At 41.4% G+C, this 7919-nt stretch overlaps 1 long non-coding RNA gene across 1 annotated transcript in view; it reads right to left on the bottom strand.

The window, feature by feature from the left end:
* Positions 1-541: 541 nt before the first annotated feature.
* LOC127480077 (uncharacterized) overlaps positions 542-7919 on the bottom strand; it is a 45644-nt gene continuing 38266 nt past the window's right edge. The window contains exons 2-3 of the long non-coding RNA XR_007907760.1: positions 7418-7515; positions 542-589 (exon numbers count right to left, since the gene is read on the bottom strand). This is a non-coding gene — a long non-coding RNA (uncharacterized LOC127480077). The remainder of the gene's footprint in view (positions 590-7417; positions 7516-7919) is intronic.

Genomic DNA, 7919 nt, shown 5'->3' with positions numbered 1-7919 from the left:
TGGAGGTGCTGCCCTGACTTGGTAGCTGTTCTTTCATAACTTTCTAGAAGTGGGTCAAAGGCTGGACAACTTCCTCTGTATCATGCATGCAGCCTGGATTTCTTTGCAAAATACTTCCTCCAAATAGAACACAACAGTGCTTTTAGGACATCCATCCCCCAAATGGATAACTCAGAACATTAAGAATAAAAAATTACACCCCCCCAGTAGTCAAGATAAGCTTGTACTTATTTCCTAAAAGTATCCCTGTGTGGTGTCCCCCCATTTTCTATCTGGTAAGAGTTTGGAGGGGGTGCTTTGACAAGGGAAGCCCTGGAGGCCCATTGCACACTGCAGTGGCGCTGCAGTGTGGCGCTGCAGTGTGAGGGGGTGGGGCTTTGATTCTTTGGTTGCCAGGGGCCACTCCTGGGCAGAGAGGATCGTTCAGGAGCTCACAAAGGAGGTGTTCCCATGGGGAGCTCTGCAGAGTCCTAGCAGCAAATGCCCCAGTGAGGCCTGTGCTGTGGGGGAGTGTGCAGGGGGAGGATGCTGGGCCAGCCCAGGTGAAACAGGAGGCTAGGCCCAAAAGAGTTAACTAAGAAATTTGGGCCTGCAAACAATTTACCAACATCCAAAACGATCTGTGCTCGTTCTGTTCTACTTACTGGATCAAAGCTTCAGAGAATAGTACAAGAACATGTAATAGGCCTAGAAGCAACAAATTAGAAATATAACAGGATCAGGTAGACATTTGAATAGGAGAAATAGGCTTGGAGCCAGGGCTTTTTCCAAGCTTCAGTGAGCGAGTCAAGAACAATGGAAATGAAGAAGGGTCAAGCTGAGGAAGATGAGTTGAAGCCCCTTGCCCCATGGAGGAAGATGGGAACTACCCTCCAAAATGGGGAGCCAAGAGAAGCACAGCCCCAAGCCCTGCCTGAGCTCCACCTATACTCCGCCTATTATTAATACGCATTGATACATGTCGTAATCACTTGAATATGCATTTAATCACATCTGAAAATTGTATAAAAGTGTTGATTTTCTGAGGAGTTGGTGAGTAAGTTTGTCCAGCGGGAGCTGGCTTGCTCCCAACGTTGAATAAACAAATACCTTGCTGCTTAAAGATAAAAAAGTCTCTGAACAGTTTCTTGGACCGATTTTTCGGATTCATTTGGCAACCTGTGGCAGTACACTTTCTCCACCCGGCTGCGGAATCCCCCAGAGGACGGGACCCCCTTGGGCGCCCTCGGTTAAGCCTTTTTACCCGAAGGGGCTCCCTTCTTCGGTGACTTCTTGCGGGGGTTGGACAAGAACACTGCCTATTGATAAAAGGTATTTTTATCTGGTTTCTGGTTTTGTTTATTCTGGTTCTGGTTATTCTGGTTCTGGATACCCGTGAGTCGAGGCGGGACGCCGTCTCGTGGGGGACGCGGGAGAGGACGCTCTCCCAGGGGAATATCCCCTCTGGTCTGGTCTGGTCTGGTTTTGTTTGTATTTGGCCAAATATTGTTATTGTGTACCTGATATATCTTGCTTACCCTGAAACATCCAGGAGCACATAGTTAAAGGTATTATCATGCTAAGAGTTGCTATATGAGAGGTAGTGCTGAAGAGTTAACTATAAGCACATCACTTTGGATAAGACCTAGAATTATGATTTGTCAGTTTTGCAACTGTTAGTTATATGTATGAGCCTTGTGTAACAGATGTAAGGTTTGCCTCCCCGACAGACAAGGTTGGGTCAGAACCAGTGTGCACATTGCAGAAAAGAGGGACACCGGAAGTAAGAATGCCCTGAATTAACAGGTGGAAATAGAGCCATAGGAGGGGCTGTTGTTGCTTACAGAGTACTGAGTGAAGGGGGGGGCCAGCAGTGCCTAGGGGACCTGCTGGTAAAAATTAAGCTAGGGGAAGAAAAAGAAGAATTAGATTTTCTAATTGATACTGGAGCTACATTTTCTGTTTTGAATTAATACCTAAAAGTGATAAATATGTTTAAGTCGTGGGTGCCACTGGTCAATCAGAAAAGCTTTCTTTTGAAATCCCTAAAGTTCAAAATTGGAAAACAAATGGGAGTCCATCAGTTTGGGTATTTACCAAATTTATCCAAACTCGTATTGGGCAGAGACTTACTAGAAAATCTGGGAGCTGTAATAGAATTCAAACAAGGTAAAATTGAACTTAAGGTAAAGGAAGAACAATTAATAGCAGCTCTGAGTTTAGCAATGAGCTATGTGGAGCCAAGCCAGGGTAATTCAAATGTCAACCAAATTTTAGATCAGGTATACCCAGGAGTTTGGGCTACTGACACACCAGGAAAGTCAAAAAGAGCAGCTCCCATTGAAATAGAATTACGGACAGGAGCAAACCCAGTAGTTAGGAAGCAATATGCACTCAAGTTGGAAGATAGAAGAGGAACTGAGTCAATAATAGACAACTTTTTGAAATTAGGGCTTTTGTGGAGTGTGAATCAGATTTCAACACCCCAATTTTACCGGTCAAAAAGACAAATGGAACACATAGGCTGGCTCAGGATTTAAGAGCAGTAAATAAAATAGCTAAAACATACATGCAACTGTTGCAAACCTATATACCTTATTAACAATATTAAAAGAAAGTGTAATTTGGTTCACAGTATTAGACTTGAGAGATACCTTTTTCTGCCTTCCCTTAACACAGGAAAGTCAAAGGATATTTGCCTTCAAGTGGGAAAATCCCACCACAGGAAGGAAAACTCAGCTCATTTGGACAGTGTTACCTTAAGGGTTCAAAAATATTCCCACGATTTTGGAAATTAATTAGCTAAAGAATTAGAACAATGGCAGTCACCACTGGGAAAGGGTGTACTTTTATAATATGTGAATGATCTATTGATTGTTACTGAAAAACAAGAAGAATGTGCCCAATGGACAGTAAACCTCTTAAACTTTATGGACTTAAATGAGTATCGAGTCTCTCAACAGAAAGCACTTCCGGTGCAGAAACAAGTGGTGTACCTAGATTACAAAGTATCTGAAGGACAATGATCACTGGGGACAACAAGAAAGGAAAGTGTCTGCCAGACACCGAAACCACAGATGGTGAGAAACCTTCAAGCCTTTCTAGGAATGACAGGTTGGTGTTGTTTACAGATATATCAGTATGGGCTAATTGCAAAACCTTTATATGACCTGCTGAAAATGACTAAGAGCAACCTCATCTGGACCCCCGAAGCAAGTGGAGCCTTCAAAAAACTGAGGTGAGAACTCATAAGGACCCCGGCGTTGGGATTGCCTGACGTAACGAAACCCTTTTGTTTGTTCTCGCATGAACGACGAGGAATGGTTCTGGGGGTCCTGGCTCAGCAACAAGGGCCATACAAAAGAACAGTAGCCTACTTCTCCAAGCAATTGGATGAAGTAAGCAAATGATGGCCCACCTGCCTAAGGGCAGTAGCAACAATGATCATAAATATAAAAGAAGCCAGGAAATGTACAATGGGACAGAAAATGACTGTGTTAGTGTCCCACACAGTATCTACAGTACTGGAACAGAAAGGAAATCATTGACAGTCACCCTCCCAATTTCTGAAATATCGGGTAATCCTGGCTGAATCAGATGACATAACCATTCAGGTGACTAACACTGTTAACCCAGCTTCATTCCTAGAAAGAAAGAATCTCGGCTGCACCTGTTGTGCAGGACTGCCTGGAAACTATTGAAACAGTGCACTCCAGTTGCCTGGACCTTAAAGAAGAACCACCCCTGGATGCAGAAGACTGGTTTACCGATGGCAGCAGTTTCATAAGACAAGGTGTGAAGATGCCTGGGTATGCTGCGACCACCACTACCGAGGTAATCGAATCAAATCCTTTGCCGGCAGGAACCTCAGTCCAGAAAGCAGAACTGATGGCTCTCTTTCAAGCTTTAGGATTGGCAGAAGGAAAACAAATTAACACCTGGACTGACTCCAAATATACCTTTGGCATAGTTCACACTCATGGGGCAATTTGGAAAAAAGAGGACTTTTAACTCTTCAAGGAGAAGTTGTGGAATATACTGAAGAAACTCTATGATTATTAGAAACTGTACAACTCCCCTCTCAGGTGGCAATTATGGACTGCCAAGGACACCTGAAAGGTAACACTGTCCTGGAAATAAGAAACAGAAAAGCTGATGCAGAAGCTGAATTAGCTGCTGCAAGAAGTAAAGAACTATCAGTAGCAGCTTTAGTGCTAGAAGAACTAGACACAGATCAACAGGTAGAATATCAAGAAACAGATTATAAGTGGATACATGAAAATGAAGGTAAGGTGTTAGACAATAGATGAGGTTAACTAAAAACAGGTCAGTTAATACCATTAGAGAAATTAGTGTGGTAATTTGTAAAAGTAAAACATGATAAAACTTATTGGGGCTTAGACTCACTCTATTAGCATTTAAGGACTAGAGTAGCAGGACCAAATTTATTTATCACAATAGAGCAAGTCACATCTCAATGTGGACTTTGTCTGAAATACTGGAACAAAAATACAGCAAGGGGCAATAAACAAAAGGCATTTCCCAGGTGAAATCTGGCAAATTAATTTCTCTGAGCTCCCAAGAAAAGGGGGGGTCCTGTTATCTCTTAGTTTTGACTGACACATTTCCTGGATGGCCTGAAGCTTTCCCATGTAGAAAAAAAAATGAATCAAAAGGAGTGGTTAAAGTCTTGTTGAATGAGATTATACCACGGTTTGGAATGCCTAAGAGCATCTCTTCAGATAGAGGTTCACACTTTTGTGCATGAATTGTACAAGCAATAAGTAAAGCACTAAAAATCAATTGACAACTGCATATGCCCTACAGACTCCAAGCAAATGGGCAAGTAGAAAAGATGAATCTAAAATATGTCAAGAAACAAATTTTCATTGGTATCAAGCTTTACCTATTGCTTTAATCAGGCTAAAGGTCAAGCCAAGATCAAAAGAGAAACTATTTGAAATTCTACTTGGCAGACCCTACATGATGCAAACTGTGAATAGTGAAGCTGTAGATCAAATCAGTAATCAGTATGTATATGATTATGTTATGGCTGTAGGAAAACAATTGCAGAAAAATGCTACAGTGGTGTTAGAACACCAACCCAAGCAACCTGATTGTAAGTTACATCCATTCAACCCTGGTGATCGGGTATATGTTAAGAATCTTTCAGGAGATCCACTACGGGAGAAGTGGGATGGACCCCAGCAGGTGTTGATGACCACCTCCACACGATCCGAGTGAAAGAGAAACCCACATGGATCCACTACTCTCGAGTCAAGAGAGATCCAGAGGAAGCATGGACCTTGGGAGAAGAATCATCTACTATCAAGCCTCCTCAATGCTGATCTTTGAACTGATAAGTACATTGGTGTTTGATGAAATTCTTGCCCAAGAATCATTATGGTCTCAAGCCTACAACGAGAGTTCTGGTCTACAATTTTATAGAGACCCAGAACTTCTGGTTCACCCAGGCAAGCTGAACCAATACAATCCATCTGTTATAGTCCTCCAAGGAACAAGAGTACTGAATAATTGGTAAAATCCTGGTACCCCATACAATGCAAGTGTTTTAATAGGCACAGATTAGATGGTCACCCAGAACTGACGTTACTGTGAAATGTAATTAGTGGTTGATCAATGTTGGCACACCTTCACTCTAGATAAATCAGTTTCTGTGATGTGTCAGTGGACATTCAGGGAAGGAAATATAACCAGGAGATTTCCAACCAGCAAATCTCCTACCACCTCATTGACTAAGACCACCACCAGTTTTACAACTCCTTCTTTAGCCTGTGAGAGTGTCCACAATTTAACTTATGCTGGACCTTACATGATTAGACATTCAAATGAGCAGAAACTGTTGTTAGATCCCACATATTCACTGAAGAGGGTTCGAATAAACCTTCAAGTAAACATATCAAACATACAAAAAGATTGTGAACCCTGTATTCAACAAAGCCTTAAAGGCTGGTATGCATAGATGATGACCAGATCCCCTCGTACCAGAATTCAAAGAGATGTAACCGGATGATTTGGCACAGGATTAGGTGTATTAAACACCATAGATCAAGAAGTATTAGTGAATAAACTAAGTGCTGTCACATCTGATCTAGGAAAATTCAAAGTCCCTTTAATTCAAAGTGCCATCTTTGCTCACTTTTGCAGAAACACAGTCATTGGCAGTTAAATTGTTAACATTAGTAGCTAAACCACACTGCAAAAGATTTCACCAAGATTATTGACTATGCTGGTGTCATCCATAAAAGGTTTGCACTTGCAATACAATGTCTCCAAACTCAACAGTGGGTGCAATCTGTAGCCGCAGGAATATTAAGAGAAGGAACTTCAGGAATATTACCACAGGAGGTAAGAGAAATAATAGCTAGAAACAGTTCTACTACACAGTTTGAGAAAAAATTACCAAGCGTGGTGGCAGTTAGGGAACTTCACTTACAACCCTCAACATGAACAAATTGAAGCTTATGTACTCACTATCAGTGCAGCTAAAGAAAAGACCATCTTTCCTATCCTGACATTAGGAGGCATATGCCAAAATGTAATTGTCAGACCCATAGACCATAATGTTTGGGTAAGTTATGATCACACCAAGAAAAAGTGGCAATCAGTCAGTACTGAGGCATGTATTCCTAAAGGACAATTAGGATATATCTGTGAAAATACTGTAGTAGAAAATAAAGATTTATGCTTAGATACTGAGAATAGTCTGTGCTCCTTTGAGATGCTTCCCCATGCTAAAGCCCAATCACAAGTCTATTACGTAGGAAATGGGTGTGCATGTGTTAGGACCTTTTGTGCTAATTTTACTATAGATGCTTGTCATGAAATCGCAAATGGTACCAATTTTTGTGTATGTAACTTTACTCGAATCACAGGCTGTGACTTTGATTATACTGTTCCAGTGACTATTAGACAAGTGATTGAAGCTGATTATATAATGTACCATGATGTGACAAAGTTACAGATAGGAATGAACATTAATCTTCTAAAGCAGTGCTTAAACACCCTGATATAGAAAAACTCGTCCAGGAAGTAAACAGAACGACTAAACGAATGCTCTGGTAAGTAGAACATGACAGTGAGAGCATAAAAACTGTTCTAACCAAAGTAGAAAAAGTGGGAGAGCACCACTGGTGGGACATCTTTACAGGATACTCCCCTACAGCATCACAAGTGTTCCACTATTTGATACATCCAATATTGGTATTAGGAGCTAGCATGATTCTACTACTGGTCCTAATTGTTTGGCTATGGTACAAATCAAGTATCATGTTTAGAAGGATGCAGATAATGTGGGCTGTGATGAATACCTATCAAAATCCATTAGAACTTGATGAAAGAATTCGTAAATTCTAAACAAAAAGGGGGGAATGAAACAGGAGGCTAGGCCCAAAAGAGTTAACTAAGAAATTTGGACCTGCAAACAAGTTACCAACATCCAAAACGATCTGTGCTCGTTCTGTTCTACTTACTGGACCAAAGCTTCAGAGAATAGTACAAGAACATGTAATAGGCCTAGAAGTAACAAATTAGAAATATAACAGGATCAGGTAGACATTTGAATAGGAGAAATAGGCTTGGAGCCAGGGCTTTTTCCAAGCTTCAGTGAGCGAGTCAAGAACAATGGAAATGAAGAAGGGTCAAGCTGAGGAAGATGAGTTGAAGCCCCTTGCCCCATGGAGGAAGATGGGAACTACCCTCCAAAATGGGGAGCCAAGAGAAGCACAGCCCCAAGCCCTGCCTGAGCTCCACCTATACTCCACCTATTATTAATATGCATTGATACATGTCGTAATCACTTGAATATGTATTTAATCACATCTGAAAATTGTATAAAAGTGTTGATTTTCTGAGGAGTTGGTGAGTAAGTTTGTCCAGCGGGAGCTGGCTTGCTCCCAACGTTGAATAAACAAATACCT

Source organism: Manacus candei, unplaced genomic scaffold, assembly GCF_025592945.1.
Source record: "Manacus candei isolate 608988 ecotype Guabito, Panama unplaced genomic scaffold, ASM2559294v1 h1tg000071l, whole genome shotgun sequence".
Taxonomy (NCBI): domain Eukaryota; kingdom Metazoa; phylum Chordata; class Aves; order Passeriformes; family Pipridae; genus Manacus; species Manacus candei.
Note: the sequence above shows the minus strand (reverse complement) of the source record. Positions and strands in the feature narration are given on the sequence as shown.